Source organism: Pseudophryne corroboree, chromosome 8 (assembly GCF_028390025.1).
Source record: "Pseudophryne corroboree isolate aPseCor3 chromosome 8, aPseCor3.hap2, whole genome shotgun sequence".
NCBI lineage: Eukaryota > Metazoa > Chordata > Amphibia > Anura > Myobatrachidae > Pseudophryne > Pseudophryne corroboree.
In genome coordinates this window covers 45,632,770-45,656,786 of record NC_086451.1, presented here as the reverse complement: position 1 = coordinate 45,656,786, position 24,017 = coordinate 45,632,770, and the positions used below count along the sequence as shown (strand labels likewise).

Here is a 24,017-nt window from a genome sequence, read left to right as displayed (position 1 = left end):
AGAATATCTCCGGCGCTGTGTATGGTAATAATGAATGGGTTATGTCATACTCAGGTTACAGGGGATGTGTGTGACACACTTACTGAAAAGGGGCGGTGCTGATGGCAGCTGTCACAAGTTATTGGGTGCGTTACAGAGAACACGGTCTCAGTATTAGCACATGGTGGAACTGGGAGCTGGTCAGGAAGCCAGACATAGGAGGAGATGTATCAACGCTTGGAGAGAGATATAGACCCAATAAGCTCAAACACTATAAAATGACAGGAGCTGATTGGCTGCTACTTTAACCCTCTCCAAGCTTTGATACATCTCCCTCAAAGTCTGCAGAACACACGACAAAGCCAAAGGAGATTACCAGTTATTTCCATCTGCAGCTAATCAGGAGGCAGAAGTCATTGTTACTCATTATGGACATTAGGCCCCTGGTCCCGGGTATATTCCATCTCCGTATTGGATAGTAACACGAGCAGAATATAGTGCTGGGTCACAGGTAGAGAGATAGCTAGGTGCAAGTCTCTATAGAGTATTTCCTCTTACATCTAGTGTGACACTTGTAAGAACTACGCCCAGCAGGTGTGGTGACGGCAGCAGGTTTTTATTCACTGCAACTCAGTCGCCCTAAAGGACGGATACCTACCTGGCTTGCTGATCTCAGCCAGCCTACAATACCTGGACCAGACCTGCCATATACCCTACATCCAGGTATGACCCAACTCACTCTGCACCTGATAACCATTCTGGGCCAACCTAACAGCTGTGGCCCCGGGACCCCCTGCCATACTAGAAACCAGAATGGTATATTCCAACTACAGTGTCACAGGGAACAGGTGTAAGTGGCATGCCAAGGTTTGGAGGAATCCCCAGCTAGGACCAATATGTAAGCTCTGGCCTTACATTTAGGCTTTCATAGTCTATAAATGCCACTTACTCTCTGATCCTATTGCTCTCACTCCTTCCCTCACTCTTGCCGGTTCTATTACCAGTGCGGTTACGGCAGCAGTCAGTGGGGCCGATTCAATTGTTTTGGGCGTCTAAAAATCCAGTCTAAACGCAACTTTTTAGACACCAAAACAATTGTCACAACTCAATTGTGTCTGTGCGCCCATCGTGCCCAAACAGACTGGGGTTATCTGCCTAAAACGCCTAAACCCGTCTAAACTCCCCGCTTTGGGCAGATTAAATGGGTTGGGATTGGGTTACTGGCGTCTGGGATCCCAGCGGTCAGCATACCGACGCCGGGATCCCAGCCGTCAGAGATTTCCAGCGGTCGGGATTCCGGCGTCGGTATCGGGACACGATTACATCCTGATTGAACAGGTAGTTGGTGTGGTTCAGATGCGCACCCTTCACGTGCTGCCTATGGGTTATAACTTGGGCCTTCCCTGTGACCAGAAGTTGTATTGCAAGTTGAATGAATGTGGTAAAACACCGACAGGCGCTCAGTGAGATCCCAATATAAAAGATTTATTACGAATATGAGTAAAAAGATTCAGAAGATAATACAGTTTAAAAACAAAACAGTAAAAGAGCATATGAGAGTCATCTAGAAAACATGGCATGTGTTTCCTAAGTAGTATGAAGTTTATCCAGAAAACATGGCATGTGTTTTCTAAAAGTAAATACCAATAATATTCAACACTGACGCATTTATGTGCAAGTCATGCAGATTTATATACAATACAATAAAACAATAAGTGTCCTTGAAGTTTATCCAGAAAACATGGTGTGTTTTTCCTAAAAACAGGCAGCGATAATTGTGCAAATCAAAGAGTCCAGTAAATGTTCAAGTGGATCAGAGTGTCCTTACCCGGTCAGTGAGGATGGAGCCACTGGTGGTATAAAAGCAGAGTGCTATCCGGATTACCCACACTGCTGGGCTCCAAGGCAAAAACCGTGAAGTTCCTCCGCAGGTCCTTATGGCGTAGTCACTATGTCTGCCGTCACAATCTCTCTGCTTTATGCTCCTCCCCTATAGAGAGTAAGACAGTTATACTGTATATTGCATATGTTAGAATAGTAACATACCCGAAGGCAAAAGTGTCATCACACAGAAGCCAGGTACATGGCCGTGCTAAGCAGTGACATTATATGTAGCCCAAAGGAGTAAATTATAATCACACTCCATGTAGTTAGTAGTCTGATCCATGGTGGGAAACAAACGTAACATTAGTGACCTCAGTGCCGTGAGGCAGCAATGCTAACCACCAGTGCCGTAACTAGGCATTTTAGCGCTGTGTGCAAGAAACGGCATTCGCGCAACTCCCTTATGTAAAATACTGGCAGTGTGTACCAGAGGCGCGCAAAAGAAGAAAAAAAAACCACATTAGAGGCGTGGCTTCATGGGCAAGGAGTGTGGCCACAAAATAATACCAATTCATACTACGGTGCACAGTAGTCTCCATTATTCAAATTACGCCGCACAGTAACGCCACTACATCAGGTAGAGCCCCTTTTTATACATTACGGCAGACAGCGCCCCCTTTTTACACATTACGGTAGACAGCGTCCCCCTTTTTACACATTACAGCAAACAGCGTCCCTCTTTTTACACATTACGGTAGACAGCGTCCCTATTTTTACACATTACAGCAGACAGCGTCCCCTTTTTTCACATTACGGCAGACAACGTCCCCCTTTTTACAGCTCCCTTGCTGCCCGTACTGCATGCTGCCAGCTCCCCCGCTGCCTGTACTGTATGCCATCAGCTCCCCCGCTGCCTGCACTGTATGCCACCGGCTCCCCCGCTGCCCGTACTGTATGCCATCAGCTCGCCCGCTGCCTGCACTGTATGCCACCAGCTCGCCCGCTGCCTGTACTGTATGCCACCAGCTCCCCCGCTGCCTGTAATGTATGCCACCAGCTACACCCATTGCCTGCACTGTATGCCATCAGCTCCCCCCTGCTGCCTGCACTGTATGCCACCGGCTCTCCCGCTGCCTGCACAGTATGCCACCGGCTCCCCCGCTGCCTGTGACACTTATACCTTTAAGCTGTATCTGCGATGGGCAGCGGGGAGATACGCACGCTCCCTCTGAGGTACGCCATGCCGGAAAAAGCAGCTTGCGATGCATTTGCATAGCGGGAAAGATGAGTAAGGACGCATCTGCACAGAAATAGGGTTATTTATACTGTATACCATGTCAGCAATGAATATTTAGATACTAGGTGCTTCATCGCGACCTACGGGCGCTCTTCACACCGTCGCAAGGGGCTACGCCCCCTTAACCCTTGCATGCCTTTCTGGGGTTCAATATTTGTATTATATAAAGTATTACCTGCATTCCTTTGTTAGTGGTTAAATATTGCACAATGAAAGGGCGTGCGATGGTGAAGGAGGCGCAGCCCCTTGCGACGGCGTGAACAGCACCTGCAGGGCACGATGTACAGAATGTAGCGGGTGCGGGGGGGACTGCGGATGGTGTCTGTAGATGCTGCAGGTGGAGGGGGGGCAGAAGTGGGGGAAGGGCCCGGATGGGGAAGAGTCGGGAGGTGCTGCGGGTGGGGGAGGGGCAGAGGAGTGGGGGATGCAGATTGGGGAGGGGTCCGGAGGCACTGCAGGTGGGGGAGGGGCAGGGGTGCCATGGGTGGGAGAGGGGCAGGTGTGGGGATGTTGTGGATGGGTGAAGGGTTCCGGAGGTGCTGTGGGATGGGAAGGGGCGGGAGTGCCGGGGGTGGGGTAGGGGTCCGCAGGCGCCATGGGTAGGGGAGGGGCAGGTACGGGTGGTGCGGCGCATAGGGAAGGAGGTCCGAAGGTGCTGCTGGTGGTGGAGGGGCAGGTGCGGTGGTGCCATTGGTGGGGGAGGGGTGGGTGAGGGGGGGACCGCGGATGGAGGAGGGTGTCTGCAGATGCTGCGGGTGGAGGGGGGCAGGTGTGGGGGGAGACATATAAAGGGGGTGGATGGTGGAGGCGGCCTGGAGGTGCTGTGGGTGGTGAAGGGGCGGAGGAGTGGGAGCCGCGGGTGGTGTAGGGGGTCTGGAGGCACAGCGTGTGGGGGAGGGGTGGAGGGGAAGGTGCGGAGGTGTGGTGCATTGGGGAGAGGTCTGGAGGCGCTGCGGGTACTGTACCTGCCAAAAAGGTAGTTGGAGGGTATGCAGTAACAGGGCCAGGACAGGGGTGACAGGGTCAGAACAGGGTTGACGGGGCCAAGACAGGGGTGACAGGGACAGAAAAAGGGTGACGGGGCCAGGACAGGGGCGACAGGGCCAGGACAGAAATGACAGGGACAGGATAGGGGTGACAGGCCAGGGTAGGGGTGGCAGGAACAGGACAGGGGTGACAGGGCCAGTATAGGGTTGACAGGGCAAGCACAGTGGTAACAGGGCCAGGATAGGGGTAACAGGGCCAGCATAAGGGTGACAGGGCCAGCATAAGGGTGAAAGGGCCAGGATAAGGGTGAAAGGGCCAGGATAAGGGTGACAGGGCCAGGATAAGGGTGACAGGGCCAGGATAAGGGTGAAAGGGCCAGGATAAGGGTGGCAGGGCAAGGCCAGGGGTGACAGGGACATGACAGAACACAGGGCACGGGAGAGATTGGTATTAGGGACAAAACAGTGGTGACAGACAGATGTGTCTTACCGGAGTCACTGTTGCTGGCTGCTGCTGTTCCACTCCAACCTGTTGGGATCTGCTGCTGGTGGAGACTTGGCATGGCGGACTCTCTTAGGCTGGAGTCCTGCTTCCTCTGCCCGTCCGCATCCCTCCCCCCCTCCTCAGTCACACACCGCAGACCTCGCGCAGCTGCCGGGCACTGTGGTAAGGGGAGACTGGGAGTGACTGGTTAGCCCCCAGGAGATGCTGCGGCTGGAGGGAGGAGGGGGTCGGAGCCTGCAAGCAGCTCGGACTTCTGCAGCGTTACCCGCCGGCTAAAGTGTGTGAAGGAGCTGGGCGCACCTCACTGTGGGTGGCAGCGCTGCAGCTAGCGGTGGGGTTGCCGGGGCTGGAGATAACAGAGGCAGTACGGAACCTGCACAGCGGCAGGTGCCCATCAAAACTGCAGCTAAGAAGCGTGGAGTGTGCCAGAAAGTGACGCTCCTCCACGCCAGAGAGGGGGGGGGGGTCAAGCACACAGTGAGCCGGTGCCCGTCTGTCTGTACGGCATACCCCCTCACACACCCCCATACCTCCCAAATGTCCCGATTTTCGCGGGACAGTCACATTTTTTTGGGTCTGTCCCGCTGTCCCACCCGCGGGTCGCAGTGTCCCGCGGTAACGGGGGGGGTCAGTTGGAAAGCTCCTGTACTCGCTGTTCTGCTTAGCAGAGCAGCGGTGAATAGTGGAGACAGAGGGAGAGGGGGCAGCAGGGGGTATGGATTAAGGCATCAGAGCCGGATTAAGGGGGGGGGGGCAGGGGGTACGTACCGTTGGCCCCACAGTTTTAGGGGGCCCCCCGGCTCGAGTAGCTCTGTCCCAGCTCAGAAGCCCCCCCCCCCCCCGTCCTGCCAGCAACAACGGCAGCATTGTGCTACAGTCAGCACACGCTGCTGCGTGTTGGCAGATCTGTGGTGTTGCAGGGAGGCAGCAGTCTCCCTGCTTTCTTCTGCCTGTGCGGGTGTGTAGGTGGGAGCGACCACCTCCTCTGGATTTACCCCTAGCTGAGGGGCCAAAATCCCATTAAAAAAAAACAAAAAAAACGGAATTTGTGTAAGGGGGTGTGGCCTCGCGCCCGCGATTAGGCCACGCCCCAACCCACAGCAGGCACAGCAATGAGATAGGGCTCCCCTGTCTCAAGTGCCCTGGGCCCCCCGGACTCATAATCAGCCCCTGGGGGGGCATGCCAGCAGCTCACAGAGCGCTGGGCATGCCCCCTCATTGACGAAAACGGGGCCCTCCCGTGAAGCCATGCCCCCTTTTCGCCGAGTGTGTGTCCCTGCTTCTGCCTGAAGAAAGTCCTGCAGAAAGCTGGGAGGTATGCTCCCCTGCCTGTGCCATGCCCATACTATCTGCTTCTGCTCCTAGTCTCCTATAGATTTGGCCAGATCTGTGACTCATTTGACTAACTCCTCCCACTGTTGTGACTCCGCCCAGCGTTAGCAAATGAATCACAAAGTCACAGATCTGGGCTATTATATAGGAGAAGATATAGGGCTAGATGTAATAAGGTGCGATATTTGGAAACGGGCGATTTTTCCCAAAGAATTGCGTGTTTTCTGAAAATCACAAATGTAATGGAGTGCGGAAACATGCAAAATCACGTTTCCTGCAGTCTAAAAAATCGCAATGGCAAAAATCGCATCCAGATGTTTTGCCATTGCAAATATACAACTCGGGCAATGGGGGTCATTCCGAGTTGTTCGCTCGTTATTTTTCATTCGCAACGGAGCGATTAGTCGCTAATGCGCATGTGCAATGTCCGCAGTGCGACTGCGCCAAGTAAATTTGCTATGCAGTTAGGTATTTTACTCACGGCATTACGAGGTTTTTTCTTCGTTCTGGTGATCGTAATCTGATTGACAGGAAGTGGGTGTTTCTGGGCGGAAACTGGCCGTTTTATGGGAGTGTGTGAAAAAACGCTACCGTTTCTGGGAAAAACGCGGGAGTGGCTGAAGAAACGGGGGAGTGTCTGGGCGAACGCTGGGTGTGTTTGTGACGTCAAACCAGGAACGAAACTGACTGAACTGATCGCAGATGCCGAGTAAGTCTGGAGCTACTCAGAAACTGCTAAGAAGTGTCTAATCGCAATTTTGCTAATATTTCGTTCGCAATTTTGATAAGCTAAGATTCACTCCCAGTAGGCGGCGGCTTAGCGTGTGCAATGCTGCTAAAAGCAGCTTGCGAGCGAACAACTCGGAATGAGGGCCAATGTAATAAGATGTGAGTTTTCAACTCAAACCTTAAACATTACCAAAAAAATTGCCAAAACATAGACCAAAATAGAGGCGTGCACAGATCCGCGAGATCCATGCGTGCTTCTGTCTGGAAAAGTAAAGAAAGAGTTAAAACTTAAAATGACGTGCAGGATCCCCAAAAGCATAACCAGCCCCTGGCTCTTTTTAGCCGGTCCTGGTTCCAAAAATATGGGGCATCAAAAGAAGTAGGGGTAACCTGTATTTTTAAAACCAGCAGCGGGCTCCACTAGCCAGGGAGGTGATGCCGCAGCCAGGGGACACTTTTATATAGGTCCCTGCGGCCGCAGCATCACACACCCCAACTAGTCACCCCTGGCCGGGAGTTCTCTGGGGGAGTGGGGACCCCTTTAATAAAGGGGTCGCCCCCCTCCAGGCACCTAAGGGCCAGGGATGAAGTCCGAGGCTATCCCCTGGGCGGTGGGTGCCAGGCTGATAGCCTTAGTAGTTTGTAAAAAAAAAAAGAATATTGTCTTTTTGCTATGGAACTACAAGTCCCAGCAAGCTTCTCTGCCTGCTGATACTTGGAGAACCACAAGTACCAGCATGCGGGGAAATAAAGGGCCCGATGGTACCTGTATTTTCACAACAAAAGAAATACCCCCCAAAAACAAGACTCACACACAGTGAAAGTATAAGTTTATTTACACATACATGCACACTTACACACTCACACATACTTACCTAGTGTCCCACGGAGCCCCTCTGTCCCCTTGTCTAGAAGAATCCATTAGGGTACCTGTGAAGATCAGTCCTCTTCCTTCCAAGTAGGCATCCCAGGGCTTAAAAAAAATAGGATTTTGGTACCTACCGGTAAATCCTTTTCTCGTAGTCCGTAGAGGATGCTGGAATCCACATTAGTACCATGGGGTATAGATGGGTCCACCAGGAGCCATTGGCACTTTAAGAGTTTAAGAGTGTGGGTTGGCTCCTCCCTCTATGCCCCTCCTACCAGACTCAGTCTAGAAAACTGTGCCCGAGGAGACGACATACTTCGAGAGAAGGACTTAACACAGATAGTGGTGAGATTCATACCAGCTCACACATACAAGGCACATCAAGACAACTAGCTTGAACTACTCAGCAACAGCTGAAACATTACTTACAAAGTAACAATACAGTACTCAACTAAAACGAAGTCGTCCTGAACCAAATAACAACAGCAGGAAACGAAGCGATGCGCGGGCACCCAGCATCCTCTACGGACTACGAGAAAAGGATTTACCGGTAGGTACCAAAATCCTATTTTCTCTTACGTCCTACAGGATGCTGGGGTCCACATTAGTACCATGGGGATGTACCAAAGCTCCTAGAACGGGAGGGAGAGCGCGGAGGCTCCTGCAGAACTGATTGACTGAACTTCAGATCATCTGAGGCCAAAGTATTGAACTTATAGAACTTTGCAAACGTGTTCGACCCTGACCAAGTTGCCGCTCGGCAAAGCTGTACTGCCGAGACACCCCGGGCAGCCACCCAGGAAGACCCCACCTTACGAGTAGAGTGGGCCTTAACAGATTTTGGACACGGCAGTCCTGCCGTAGAATAAGCGTGCTGGATAGTGAACCTAATACAGCGAGAAATAGTCTGCTTAGAAGCAGGACACCCAATTTTCTTGGGATCATATAGGACAAACAGAGAATCCGACTTCCTGTGACGAGAAGTTCTCTTCACATAACTCTTCAGAGCCCTCACGACATCCAAGGACTTTAAAGTAATTGAGGTGTCAGTAGCCACTGGCACCACAATAGGTTGATTGATATGAAAAGCCGACACCTTTGGAAGAAACTGCTGACGAGAAGAAGCTAAGGCCAACAAAGTGACCTCCTTCCATGTAAGAAATTTGAGCTCCACCTCCTGTAAAGGCTCAAACAAATCCGACTGGAGGAACTGCAACACTACGTTGAGGTCCCATGGCGCCGTAGGCGGTACAAAGGGAGGTTGGATTTGCAGAACTCCCTTCAAAAAGGTCTGAAACTCAGGGAGGGCAGCCAATGGCTTCTGAAAGAAAATGGATAGGGCTGAAATCTGGACCTTCACAGATCCCAACATCAGACCCATATCCACTCCTGCCTGCAGGAAGAGGTGAAAACGTCCCAGTTGAAATTCCACAGCAGGAAACTTCTTGGACTCACACCAAGAAACAAATTTCTACCAAATACGATGGTAATGTCTTGACGTTACCCCTTTCCTAGCCTGTATGAGGGTAGGTATAACTTTCTTCGGAATACCCTTCCGAGCAAGAATCAGGCGCTCAACTTCTATGCCGTCAAACGTAGCTGCGGTAAGTCTTGATAGGCGAACAGTCCCTGCTGCAGCAGGTCCTCCCGAAGAGGAAGAGGCCTCGGCTCTTCTTGCAGTAGATCAGAAGGTCCACGTACCAAGCCCTTCTTGGCTAATCTGGGGCAATGAGGATCGCTTGAACCCCTGTTCTCCTTATGAGCTTTAGGACTCTTGGGATGAGTGGGAGTGGCGGAAACACGTACACTGACTGGAACACCCACGGAGACACCAGGGAGTCCACTGCCACTGCCAGTGGGTCCCAACCTGGAACAATAACACCAAAGCTTCTTGTTGAGACGAGAGGCCATCATGTCTGTTTGGGGCAACCCCCAAAGAACTGTTATTTCCTTGAAAACCTCCGGATGGAGTCCCCACTCTCCTGGATGGAGATTGTGTCTGCTGAGGAAGTCTGCTTCCCAGTTGTCTACTCCCGGAATGAAGATGGCTGACAGCGCCAACGCGTGCTTTTACGTCCAGAATCGCCGCTCTGCTCTTCGTTCCGCCCTGTCGGTTTATGTAAGCCATTGTTATGTTGTCCGACTGTACTTGAATGGCCCGGTTTCTTAGAAGAGGGGCCGCCTGAAGAAGACCGTTGGAGACGGCTCTTAGTTCCAGAATGTTCATGGGCAGGCCGGCTTCCAGGCTTGACCACCGTCCTTGGAAGGTCCCCAGCCCCGGAGGCTCGCATCCGTTGTTAGCAGGACCCAGTCCTGAATCTCGAACCTGCGGCCTTCCAGGAGGTGAGGCAATTGGAGCCACCAGAGGAGTGAAATCCTTGCCCTTGGCGACAGACGAATTCTCTGATGCATGTGGAGGTGAGATCCCGACCACTTGTCCAGGAGGTCCAGTTGGAAGGGCCGAGCATGAAACCTCCCGTACTGGAGAGCCTTGTAGGAAGCAACCATCTTTCCCAATAGGCGAATGCATTGATGAACTTACACCCGGGGTGGCTTCAAGACATCCCGGACCATGGATTGGATCACCAACGCCTTGTCCCACGGAAGAAACACCCGCTGCACTTCCGTATCCAGGATCATTCCCAGAAATTACAATCTCTGGGTTGGTTCCAAATGTGACTTTGGAAAATTCAGAATCCACCCGTGACTCTGGAGCAGCCGCGTCGTGAGAACAATGGACTGCAGTAGCTTCTCCCTGGACGATGCCTTTATCAGGAGATCGTCCAGATAAGGAATGATGTTCATACTCTGCTTGCGGAGTAGTATCATCATTTCCGCCATCACCTTGGTAAACACCCTCGGTGCTGTGGAGAGGCCGAATGGCAGGGCCTGGAACTGAAAATGACAGTCCAGCAATGCGAAGCGGAGATAAGCTTGGTGCGGCAGCCAAATCGGAATGTGAAGGTACGCATCCTTGATATTCAGTGATACCAGGAATTCCCCCTCTTCCAGACCTGATATCACCGCCCTGAGGGACTCCATTTTGAACTTGAACTCCTTTAGAAAAGGGTTCAGTGATTTTAAGTTCAGAATGGGCCTAACCGAACCATCCGGTTTCGGTACCACAAACAGGTTCGAATAGTAACCCTTTGTCAGCATGTGCGGTGGTACTGTCAAAATGACCTGTGCCTCCACCAGCGTTTGGACAGCGTCTTGAAGCACTGTGCTGTCCTCCAACAGAGTTGGTAAGCCCGACTTGAAAGAACGATGAGGATGGCGACTTTGAAATTCCAGCCTGTATCCCTGAGACACAATATCTTCCACCCAGGGATCCAGGCCGGACGATACCCAGACATGACAGAACTGTCTGAGTCTCGCTCCCACAGGCCCCACCTCCGGGCCGTCCTGTCCACCGTCATGTGGAGGACTTTGGGGTACCTGAAGCAGGCTTTTGTTCCTGGGAACCTGCGGCGGCAGGTTTCTTGGACTTAACCTTACCTCCGCTGAAGAAGGCATTGGATGATCTGGCCTTTCTGCTCTTGTTAGGCCGAAAGGACTGCTGCGCAGCTGAGGAGAAGGATTTCTTCGGAGCAGGTGCTGCTGAGGGAAGATACGGAGACTTAACCGCTGTAGCGGTAGATATCCATGCGTCTAGAGCTTCCCCAAAGAGAGCCTGACCTGTACAGGGTAGCGACTCCACACTTCTTCTGGATTCCGCGGCGGCCGACCACTGGCGGAGCCACAGTCCCCGACGAGCTGAAACAGACATGGAAGAAATTCCAGCAGCCATGGAACCCAGGTCTTTCATAGATTCTACCATAAAACCTGCAAAATCATGACTGTTGCGTAAATACAATGCAACGTCATCCCTATCCATCGTATCCAAATCCTCCATTAAGGCAGCCGACCACTTCACTATAGCCTTTGCAATCCATGCACTAGCAATAGTGGGACGTAATATGGCCCCCGAAGCAGTGTACATTGATTTCAGTGTATTATCAATTTTCCTATCTGCCGGCTCCTTTAAGGCGGTAGATCCCGGTACAGGTAAAACCACCTTTTTTGAGAGTCTGGATACAGATGCGTCAACAATCGGCGGGTTTTCCCACTTTTTCCTATCCTCCTCAGGGAAAGGAAAAGCTACCAGAATCCTCTTAGGGATCTGAAACTTCTTTTCAGGGTTCAACCAGGCCTTTTCAAATATAGCATTCAGCTCTTTTGACGCAGGGAAGGTTAGCGAGGCTTTCTTGTTTTCAGTGAAAAAAGCCACCTCAACCTTCTCAGGTGTGGTATTATTAACATTCAACACATCCCTGATAGCCTCTATTAACAATTGCACCCCCCCCTTGCAAGAGATGCGGACCCCCGCAACACATCCCCATCACCATCTGTAGTGTCAGAATCGGTATCCGTGACGTCTTGTGTTACCTGCACAAGCGCACGTTTGTGGGGGTATATAGTGGGGTGACCCGAGGTACCAGACAAGGTCTATACAGCCATAGAACACTGCAATACCTGGGTTGCAGATTCATTATTGGCAAACCTGTCAGAAATCTGAGAAATCCAGGTCTTGATAGAGGAAAACCACTCTGGTTCCCTTGCAGGAATCTGTGCTAAACCAGTGCTAACCTGATTACATGGAATGGGATCATAAATCCTCTGCAGCATATGACACTGCATCCCTGGACATTGCTACAGGTGACCACCAGACGCACCACACACACAAAGGATGGGGTAAGACAGAGTTTCCCCCCCAAGAATGGCAAGAGAGAGACAGCGATTGGAGCCAACCCACACCCGCGCTTTTTAGCAAGGAGAAACCCCTTATCAGCGCTGACTTGTGCTCCTTAATAGGACACACAGTCAATATATCAGCCTCCCCTCCCTTCTACAACCCCCTGGTACCGTTATACAGTAAGCTGGAGCTGCTGTGGAGGGACCAGTATCTTCCTTTCAGCTCTGCATGCAGGAAAATGGCGCTGGAATGCTGCAGGGTCCGCTCTGAGGAGAAGCTTCGTCCCCTTAATGGCGCTGTCTTCCCGCTCTTCTGATGTTTAAACTGGCCTGAGGAGTTCTGCTGGCTGAGATCCCTGGACCCCAACAGGCTTGCTGACCAGTGTGTGGGGTAAGCGCTGGCCCAGGGCGCCCCTCACAGCCCCGCACTGTGTGCCTCTGGTACCGTCCAGGAGCGCGGTTAATACCACGCTCCATCCCCATTTGCCGCTATCTTCACACCGGCCCCCCGCTTGCTAGGGGGGTCGGTGACAAACTCACCACTCACTTCAGCTCTGTAAGGGGTCGGTGGCATGCTGCTGGGGCGAGAGGTTCCCCTGTGGCGGAGATCGATCGGACCCCTCTGGAGCTCAGTGTCCAGTCAGCGGAGTCAGTGGCTCAGACCTCGCAGGGCGGACACTGCTCCCACCCTTAGTCCCACGCTGCAGGGAGGCTGTTGCCAGCAGCCTCCCTGTAAAAACAAGATTTTAATACCTACCGGTAAATCCATTTCTACTAGTCCGTAGAGGATGCTGGTGTCCACTTCATGACCATGGGGTATAGACTGTTCCGCAGGAGCCATGGGCACTCTTAAGACTTTTCAATGGGTGTGAACTGGCTCCTCCCTCTAAGCCCCTCCTCCAGACCTCAGTTATAGGAACTGTGCCCAGGGAGACGAACATTTCGAGGAAAGGATTTACTTTAATACTAATGGTGATATACATACCAGCTCACACCTCAACGATGCCGCACAACATGGCATTCACATAACACACGCCAACAGGCATGAACCAATTACAGCAAACATGCTGAAACTAATAAAACACAACATGTGTAACTTTTAACAAACAAAACTGCAGGTAAAGTACGCACTGGGACGGGCGCCCAGCATCCTCTACAGGTTAGGAGAAAAGGATTTACCGGTAGGTATTAAAATCCTGTTTTCTCATACGTCCGAGAGGATGCTGGGGTCCACTTCATGACCATGGGGTTTATACCAAAGCTCCAATACGGGCGGGAGAGTGCGGATGACCCTGCAGCACCGATTGACCGAACTTGAGCTCTTCATCGGCCAAGGTGTCAAACTTGTAGAACTTAGCAAATGTGTTTGACCCTGACCAAGTAGCTGCTCGGCAAAGTTGTAATGCCGAGACCCCCCGGCAGCCGCCCAGGAGGAGCCCACCTTCCTAGTAGAATAGGCCTTCACCGACGTAGGTAACGGCAATCCAGCCGTAGAATGTGCATGCTGAATCGTACCTCTGATCCAGCGCGCAATAGTCTGCTTGGAAGCAGGACACCCAATCTTGTTGGTAACATACAGGACAAATAGAGCCTCTGTTTTCCGTATCCTAGCTGTTCTAGCGACATAAATCTTCAAAGCCCTAACCACATCTAGAGACTTTGACTCAGTGAAAGTGTCAGTAACTACTGGCACTACAATAGGTTGGTTTATGTGGAAAGATGAAACCACCTTTGGAAGAAAATGTTGGTGTGTTCTCAACTCTGCCCTATCCTCATGAAAGACCAGGTAAGGGCTCTTGTGAGACAAGGCCCTCAATTCAGACACCCGCCTTGCGGATGCCAATGCCAAAAGCATCACCACTTTCCAAGTGAGAAACTTCAACTCTATCTCTTGTAGAGGCTCAAACAAATCCGATTGAAGGAACTGCAACACCACATTAAGGTCCCATGGTGCCACTGGAGGCACAAATGGAGGCTGGATGTGCAGAACCCCTTTCACGAAGGTCTGAACCTCTGGAAGAGCGGCCAATTGTTTTTGGAAGAAAATTGACAAGGCCGAAATCTGGACCTTGATTGACCCCAATCAAAGGCTCGCCTCCACACCAGCCTGCAGAAAATGAAGAAAACGTCCCAACTGAAACTCTTCCGTAGGAGCCTTCTTGGATTCACACCAAGACACACATTTTCTCCAAATACGGTGGTAATGTTTCGACGTTACCCCATTCCTGGCCTGAATAAGTGTGGGAATGACTTCCTTTGGAATACCCTTTCGGTCTAGGATCCGGCGCTCAACAGCCATGCCGTCAAACGTAGCCGCGGTAAGTCTTGATACACGCATGGCCCCTGCTGCAGCAGGTCCTCGCGAAGAGGAAGAGGCCGAGGATCTTTTATGAGCAACTCCTGAAGATCCGGGTACCAAGCCCTTCTTGGCCAGTCTCGGGCAATGAAGATTGCTCGAACCCTTGTTCTTCTTATGATCCTGAAAACTTTTGGGATCAGCGGAAGTGGAGAGAAGACATACCCTGCATCCACTGCTATTGCTTGAGTGTCTCTTGACCTGGAACAATATTTCTGAAGCTTCTTGTTGCGACGAGATGCCGTCATGACTTCTTGGTGGAGGCCCCACTCTCCTGGATGGAGATCGTGTCTGCTGAGGAAGTCTGCTTCCCAGTTGTCTACTCCCGGAATGAAAATTGCAGACAGAGCCGTTACATGTCTTTCTGCCCAGATGAGGATCTTTGTCACCTCTGCCATTGCAGCTCTGCTTTTCGTTCCGCCCTACCTGTTTATGTATGCGACTGCTGTTACATTGTCCGACTGGATCTGCACGGGTTGATCTTGAAGAAGATTTACCGCTTGTTGAAGGCTGTTGTAAATGGCTCTCAATTCCAGCACGTTTATGTGACGGCAGGTTTTCTGACTTTACCATTTTCCTTGGAAGCTTTCCCCCTGAGTGACAGCTCCCCAGCCTCGGAGACTTGCATCCGTGGTTACCAGGACCCAGTCCTGAATCCCGGACCTGCGTCCCTCTAGTAGGTGCGAACTGTGTATCCACCACAGGAGCGAAATCCTGGCTTTTGACGACAGGACTATCTTCCGGTGCATGTGTAGGTGGGATGCCGACCACTTGTCCAACAGGTCCCACTGGAATACTCTTGCATGGAACCTGCCAAACTGTATGGCCTCGTAGGCCGCCACCATCTTCCCCAACAACCAAATGCACTGATGGATCGACACACTTGATGGTTTCAATATCTGTTTTACCATTTTCTGGATTTTCAGAGCATTTTCCACCGGAAGATCTACTTTCTGAACTTCTGTGTCCAGAATCATCCCGAGAAAAGACAATCTTGTCGTTGGTTCCAACTGTGTTGCTGGAGTATGGACAGGGAGAGCATGATGTTCTGTAGCAACTGCTCCCTGGATCTCGCCTTTATGAGGAGATCGTCCAGATAAGGAATTATATTGACTCCTTTTTGACAAAGGAGGACCATCATCTCCGCCATCACCTTGGTGAATACCCTCGGCGCCGTGGAGAGACCGAAAGGCAACGACTGGAACTGGTAATGGCAATCCTGAACCGCGAATCTCAGATAAGCCTGGTGAAGAGGATAAATGGGAACATGTAGGTAAGCATCCTTTATGTCTACTGACACCATTTAATCCCCCTCCTCCAGACTGGAAATCACTGCCCTAAGTGATTCCATCTTGAACTTGAACCGTTTCAAGTAGAGATTCAGATTTTTTAGGTTTAGGATCGGTCTGACCGAGCAGTCCGGCTTCGGAACTACAAAGAGGCTTGAATAAAACCCCTCCCCTTGTTGTGACAAAGGTACCAGGACTACGACCTGATCCTGACATAATTTTTGAATTGCCGCTGTTAGTGCCTCTCATTCTGGAAGAGAAGCTGCCAAGGTCAATTTGAAAAATCGGCATGGGGGAACGTCTTGAAACTCCAGCTTGTACCCCTGGGATACTATCTGCAAAACCCAGGGGTCCAGGCCAGACTGAACCCAACCTTGGCTGAACAGTTTTAGACGTTCCCCCACCGAAGCGGACTCCCGCAAGGGAGCCCCAGCGTCATGCTGTAGATTTGGCAGAAGTAGGGGTTGACTTCTGCTCCTGGGATCCTGAAGTCGTGGAGGACTTCTTTCCCTTTCCCCTTCTCCTACCTGCAAAGAAGGGAGAACCTTTGGCCGTTTTGTAGTTATTGGGCAGAAAGGACTGCATGTGAGAGTGATATGTCTTTTTTGCTGGTGCAGGAGTAGAAGGCAAAAAAGTCGACTTACCTGCGGTAGCCGCTGAGACTAACGCATCCAGTCCATCACCAAATAAGGCCTCACCTTTATACGGGAGAGCCTCCATATTCTTTTTGGAATCTGCATCCGCATTCCACTGGCGAATCCTAAACGCCAGCCGAGCCGATACTGCAATGGTAGCGGCTGTTGAACCCAAGAGTCCAATATCTTTCATCGCCTCTAGCATGTATGCGGCAGCGTCTTTGATATTCCCTAACTTAAGGAGTATTTCATCTTTATCAGTCATGTCAATTTCTGATGACAACCTTTCTGACCACTTTTCCATAGCGCGACTCGCCCACGCGCAAGCAATTGTGGGCCTGAGCAGCGTACCATTGGCAACATAAATGGATTTTAATGTTGTCTCCATTTTGCGGTCTGACGGCTTTTAGTGAAGCCGTCCCAGGTAAAGGGAGAATTACTTTCTTTGTCAACCTGGACAGTGCACTGTCTAACACAGGGGGTGACTCCCATTTTTTCCTGTCCTCCACTGGGAAAGGATAAGCCATCTGAATCCTCTTGGGAATACGAAATTTCTTCTCGGGATTCACCCACACCCCTTCAAAGAGAGTATTAAGCTCGTGGGAAGGAGGGAACGTAACCTTATATTTCTTTTCTTTATAGAAATAGGCTTTCTCCTGAGGTACAGGAGTGGATTCAGTAACCTCCAGAACCTCCCTTATAGCCACAATCATATATTGGATATTTTTCGCCAAGTTATGATCTATTTCCCTGGAATCACTATTGTCGACACAACAATCAGTGTCCGTATCGGTATCAGTATTTACAATATTTGCAAACGGTCTCTTATGTGACCCAGAGGAGTCGCCTGCGGGTGGAAGAACAGAACCCTGAAAAATCACATCTTCCACAGACTTTCTCCAGCATTCTGCATGAGATTCAGACTTATCTAACCTCCTATTGATATGATGCATACTATCACGCATTTCTGTCACCCATGCAGGCTCTTGATGTGCCGGTAGCGCCACCACATTACACTTGTGTCCCTAAAATGGCTTCCTCCTGGGAAGAACTCCCTGCCTCTGGCATGTCTTACACACGTGTACAACACACACACAGACACACTGGGACTTATAGGGGACAGACCCACAGTAAAATCTGTCAGAGGGACATAGTTTAGGAGCAGCCAGTTCACAACCCCAGCGCCAGTATCTAATGCCTGTGAACACAAAATGCCCACTGACATGCAGCGCTTTTTACACAGTAAAACACACTTGTAAAGCACCAAATTCGCTTGTGCCCCCCCCCTGTTTTGCACCCTGATACTTGTAGTCAGAAGTGGAGGAGGGCCAGTGATGTCTCTGCAGCTGAGGAGAGAGAAAATGTCGCTGAGCAGTGTGCTGGCTGCCCGTGGAAGAAGCTCCGCCCCCGCAATGGCGCGTTTTTACCTCAGAGTGATTTTATAATATTTTTACTGGCGGGGATAGGGCTGTGCCTGGGCATTTTATGCCCCCTTTTAGCCAGTTTACATAGGTATTTTGCTGCCCAGGGCGCCCCCGCCTGCACTCTGCAGTGCCTGTGTGTGTGGGCAGCAATGGCGCGCTGCGTTCCCGCCAGCAGCGCGGTACCTCAGCGGTCACTTTACTTGATTTAAGATCTATCTTCTTACACTCACCTGTCTTCTGACTTCTGGCTCTGTGAGGGGGGTGACGGCGTGCTGTGGGAGTGAGCATCTAGACACGGCTAGCGTTTAGTTCCCTTTAGGAGCTAATGGTATCCTGTCATCCAGAAGCAGAGCCATGAAACTCTTCAGGAAGTTGGTTCCTACTTCTGCCCCCTCAGTCCCACGAAGCAGGGAGACTGTTGCCAGCAGTTCTCCCTGAAAATAAAAAACCTAACATAAGTCTTTTCAGAGAAGCTCAGTAGAGCTCCCATGGAGTGCATCCAGTCTGCCTGGGCATATTTCTAAAACTGAGGTCTGGAGGAGGGGCATAGAGGGAGGAGCCAGTTCACACCCATTGAAAAGTCTTAAGAATGCCGATGGCTCCTGCGGAATAGTCTATACCCCATAGTCATAAAGTGGACCCCAGCATGCTCTAGGACGTATGAGAAATAATAAACTCTAAACTAAACTTTTTTAGGAAAGCTCAGGAGAGCTCCCCTAGCTGTGACCGGCTCCGCAAAATGTATATTTACGCCACTGTACAGGGAGTTTCAAAAGCCCATCCGCAGCGAGCACAGGCACCTTCAGCATTCACTGTAGATAAGAATGACACACATTCTCTTTAATGTGAATAAATAAGATTTTACTTACCGATAAATCTATTTCTCGGAGTCCGTAGTGGATGCTGGGGTTCCTGAAAGGACCATGGGGAATAGCGGCTCCGCAGGAGACAGGGCACAAAAAGTAAAGCTTTTCCGATCAGGTGGTGTGCACTGGCTCCTCCCCCTATGACCCTCCTCCAGACTCCAGTTAGGTACTGTGCCCGGACGAGCGTACACAATAAGGGAGGATTTTGAATCCCGGGTAAGACTCATACCAGCCACACCAATCACACCGTACAACTTGTGATCTAAACCCAGTTAACAGTATGATAACAGCGGAGCCTCTGAAAGATGGCTTCCTTTAACAATAACCCGAATTAGTTAACAATAACTATGTACAACTTATGCAGATAATCCGCACTTGGGATGGGCGCCCAGCATCCACTACGGACTCCGAGAAATAGATTTATCGGTAAGTAAAATCTTATTTTCTCTATCGTCCTAGTGGATGCTGGGGTTCCTGAAAGGACCATGGGGATTATACCAAAGCTCCCAAACGGGCGGGAGAGTGCGGATGACTCTGCAGCACCGAATGAGAGAACTCCAGGTCCTCCTTAGCCAGAGTATCAAATTTGTAAAATTTTACAAACGTGTTCTCCCCTGACCACGTAGCTGCTCGGCAAAGTTGTAATGCCGAGACCCCTCGGGCAGCCGCCCAAGAGGAGCCCACCTTCCTTGTGGAGTGGGCCTTTACAGATTTAGGCTGTGGCAAGCCTGCCACAGAATGTGCAAGTTGGATTGTGCTACAGATCCAACGAGCAATCGTCTGCTTAGACGCAGGAGCACCCATCTTGTTGGGTGCATACAATATAAACAACGAGTCAGATTTTCTGACTCCAGCTGTCCTTGCAATATATATTTTTAATGCTCTGACAACGTCCAGTAACTTGGAGTCCTCCAAGTCACTTGTAGCCGCAGGCACTACAATAGGCTGGTTCAGATGAAATGCTGACACCACCTTAGGGAGAAAATGCGGACGAGTCCGCAGTTCTGCCCTGTCCGAATGGAAAATCAGATATGGGCTTTTGTAAGATAAAGCTGCCAATTCTGACACTCTCCTGGCAGAAGCCAGGGCTAGAAGCATGGTCACTTTCCATGTGAGATATTTCAAATCCACCTTTTTTAGTGGTTCAAACCAATGAGATTTTAGGAAGTCCAAAACCACATTTAGATCCCACGGTGCCACTGGAGGCACCACAGGAGGCTGAATATGCAGCACTCCCTTAACAAAGGTCTGGACTTCAGGGACTGAAGCCAATTCTTTTTGAAAGAAAATTGACAGGGCCGAAATTTGAACCTTAATAGATCCCAATTTGAGACCCATTGACAATCCTGATTGCAGGAAATGTAGGAATCGACCCAGTTGAAATTCCTCCGTCGGAGCACTCCGATCTTCGCACCACGCAACATATTTTCGCCAAATTCGGTGATAATGTTGCACGGTTACTTCCTTCCTTGCTTTAATCAAAGTAGGAATGACTTCTTCCGGCATGCCTCTTTCCTTTAGGATCCGGCGTTCAACCGCCATGCCGTCAAACGCAGCCGCGGTAAGTCTTGAAACAGACAGGGACCCTGCTGAAGCAAGTCCCTCCTTAGAGGTAGAGGCCACGGATCTTCCGTGATCATCTCTTGAAGTTCCGGGTACCAAGTCCTCCTTGGCCAATCCGGAACCACTAGTATCGTTCTTACGCCTCTTTGCCGTATAATTCTCAATACTTTTGGTATGAGAGGCAGAGGAGGAAACACATACACCGACTGGTACACCCAAGGCGTTACCAGCGCGTCCACAGCTATTGCCTGCGGATCTCTTGACCTGGCGCAATACCTGTCCAGTTTTTTGTTGAGGCGAGACGCCATCATGTCCACCATTGGTCTTTCCCAACGGGTTACCAGCATGTGGAAGACTTCTGGATGAAGTCCCCACTCTCCCGGGTGAAGATCGTGTCTGCTGAGGAAGTCTGCTTCCCAGTTGTCCACTCCCGGGATGAACACTGCTGACAGTGCTATCACATGATTCTCTGCCCAGCGAAGAATCCTTGCAGCTTCTGCCATTGCCCTCCTGCTTCTTGTGCCGCCCTGTCTGTTCACATGGGCGACTGCCGTGATGTTGTCCGACTGGATCAATACCGGTTTTCCCTGAAGCAGAGGTTCTGCCTGGTTTAGAGCATTGTATATTGCTCTTAGTTCCAGAATGTTTATGTGAAGAGACGTTTCCAGGCTCGTCCATACTCCCTGGAAGTTTCTTCCTTGTGTGACTGCTCCCCAGCCTCTCAGGCTGGCGTCCGTGGTCACCAGGATCCAATCCTGTATTCCGAATCTGCGGCCCTCCAATAGATGAGCACTCTGCAACCACCACAGAAGAGACACCCTTGTCCTTGGAGACAGGGTTATCCGTAGGTGCATCTGAAGATGCGACCCTGACCATTTGTCCCACAGATCCCTTTGGAAAATTCTTGCGTGGAATCTGCCGAATGGAATCGCTTCGTAAGAAGCCACCATTTTTCCCAGGACTCTTGTGCATTGATGTACAGACACCTTTCCTGGTTTTAGGAGGTTCCTGACAAGCTCGGATAACTCCTTGGCTTTTTCCTCCGGGAGAAAAACCTTTTTCTGAACCGTGTCCAGAATCATCCCTAGGAACAGCAGACGAGTTGTCGGCATTAACTGGGATTTTGGAATATTCAGAATCCACCCGTGCTGTTTTAGCACTTCTTGAGACAGTGCTAATCCCATCTCTAGCTGTTCTCTGGACCTCGCCCTTATTAGGAGATCGTCCAAGTATGGGATAATTAATACGCCTTTTCTTCGAAGAAGAATCATCATCTCGGCCATTACCTTTGTAAAGATCCGAGGTGCCGTGGACAATCCGAACGGCAGCGTCTGAAACTGATAGTGACAGTTTTGTACAACGAACCTGAGGTACCCCTGGTGTGAGGGGTAAATTGGAACGTGGAGATACGCATCCTTGATGTCCAAGGATACCATAAAGTCCCCCTCTTCCAGGTTCGCTATCACTGCTCTGAGTGACTCCATTTTGAACTTGAACTTCTTTATGTACAGGTTCAAGGACTTCAGATTTAGAATAGGCCTTACCGAGCCATCCGGCTTCGGTACCACAAAAAGAGTGGAATAATACCCCTTCCCTTGTTGCAGAAGAGGTACCTTGACTATCACCTGCTGAGAGTACAGCTTGTGAATGGCTTCCAACACCGTCTCCCTTTCGGAGGGGGACGTTGGTAAAGCAGACCTCAGGAAACGGCGAGGTGGATCTGTCTCTAATTCCAACCTGTATCCCTGAGATATTATCTGCAGGATCCAGGGATCTACTTGCGAGTGAGCCCACTGCGCGCTGTAATTTTTGAGACGACCGCCCACCGTCCCCGAGTCCGCTTGAGAAGCCCCAGCGTCATGCTGAGGCTTTTGTAGAAGCCGGGGAGGGCTTCTGATCCTGGGAAGGAGCTGCGTGTTGCTGTCTCTTCCCTCGACCTTTGCCTCGTGGCAAATATGAATAGCCCTTTGCTCTCTTATTTTTAAAGGAACGAAAGGGCTGCGGTTGAAAAGTCGGTGCCTTTTTCTGTTGGGGAGTGACTTGAGGTAGAAAGGTGGATTTCCCGGCTGTAGCCGTGGCCACCAAATCTGATAGACCGACTCCAAATAACTCCTCCCCCTTATACGGCAAAACTTCCATATGCCGTTTTGAATCCGCATCGCCTGTCCACTGTCGCGTCCATAAAGCTCTTCTGGCCGAAATGGACATAGCACTTACCCGTGATGCCAGTGTGCATATATCCCTCTGTGCATCACGCATATAAAGAAATGCATCCTTTATTTGTTCTAACGACAGTAAAATATTGTCCCTGTCCAGGGTATCAATATTTTCAATCAGGGATTCTGACCAAACTACCCCCGCACTGCCCATCCAGGCAGTTGCTACAGCTGGTCGTAGTATAACACCTGCATGTGTGTATATACTTTTTTGGATATTTTCCATCCTCCTATCTGATGGATCTTTAAGTGCGGCCGTCTCAGGAGAGGGTAACGCCACTTGTTTAGATAAGCGTGTTAGCGCCTTGTCCACCCTAGGAGGTGTTTCCCAGCGCTCCCTAACCTCTGGCGGGAAAGGGTATAATGCCAATAATTTCTTTGAAATTATCAGCTTTTTATCAGGGGCAACCCACGCTTCATTACACACGTCATTTAGTTCTTCTGATTCAGGAAAAACTATAGGTAGTTTTTTCATACCCCACATAATACCCTGTTTAGTGGTACCTGTAGTATCAGCTAAATGTAACGCCTCCTTCATTGCCAAAATCATATAACGTGTGGCCCTACTGGAAAATACGGTTGATTCGTCACCGTCACCACTGGAGTCATCGCCTGTGTCTGGGTCTGTGTCGACCGACTGAGGCAAAGGGCGTTTCACAGCCCCTGACGGTGTTTGAGTCGCCTGGACAGGCACTAATTGATTGTCCGGCCGTCTCATGTCGTCAAACGACTGCTTTAGCGTGTTGACACTATCCCGTAGTTCCATAAATAAAGGCATCCATTCTGGTGTCGACCCCCTAGGAGGTGACATCCCCATATTTGGCAATTGCTCCGCCTCCACACCAATATCGTCCTCATACATGTCGACACACACGTACCGACACACAGCAGACACACAGGGAATGCTCCTAATGAAGACAGGACCCACTAGCCCTTTGGGGAGACAGAGGGAGAGTTTGCCAGCACACACCAAAAGCGCTATATATATATCAGGGATAGCCTTATAATAAGTGCTCCCCTATAGCTGCTTTGTTATATAAAAATATCGCCATAAATTTGCCCCCCCTCTCTGTTTTACCCTGTTTCTGTAGTGCAGTGCAGGGGAGAGACCTGGGAGCCGTCCTGACCAGCGGAGCTGTGAGAGGAAATGGCGCCGTGTGCTGAGGAGATAGGCCCCGCCCCTTTTCCGGCGGGCTCGTCTCCCGCTATTTTGAGAAATCAGGCAGGGGTTAAATATCTCCATATAGCCTCTAGGGCTATATGTGAGGTATTTTTAGCCTTTATAGGTACTATTTTGCCTCCCAGGGCGCCCCCCTCCCAGCGCCCTGCACCCTCAGTGACTGCCGTGTGAAGTGTGCTGAGAGGAAAATGGCGCACAGCTGCAGTGCTGTGCGCTACCTTTAGAAGACTGCAG

General features: G+C 50.7%; 1 long non-coding RNA gene across 1 annotated transcript in view; it reads right to left on the bottom strand.

Moving 5' to 3' along the window:
- LOC134948382 (uncharacterized) overlaps positions 1 to 2,323 on the bottom strand; it is a 101,830-nt gene extending 99,507 nt beyond the window's left edge. Inside the window, exon 1 of the long non-coding RNA XR_010182947.1 lies at positions 1,808 to 2,323. This is a non-coding gene — a long non-coding RNA (uncharacterized LOC134948382). The remainder of the gene's footprint in view (positions 1 to 1,807) is intronic.
- Between the last annotated feature and the right edge of the window lie 21,694 nt (positions 2,324 to 24,017).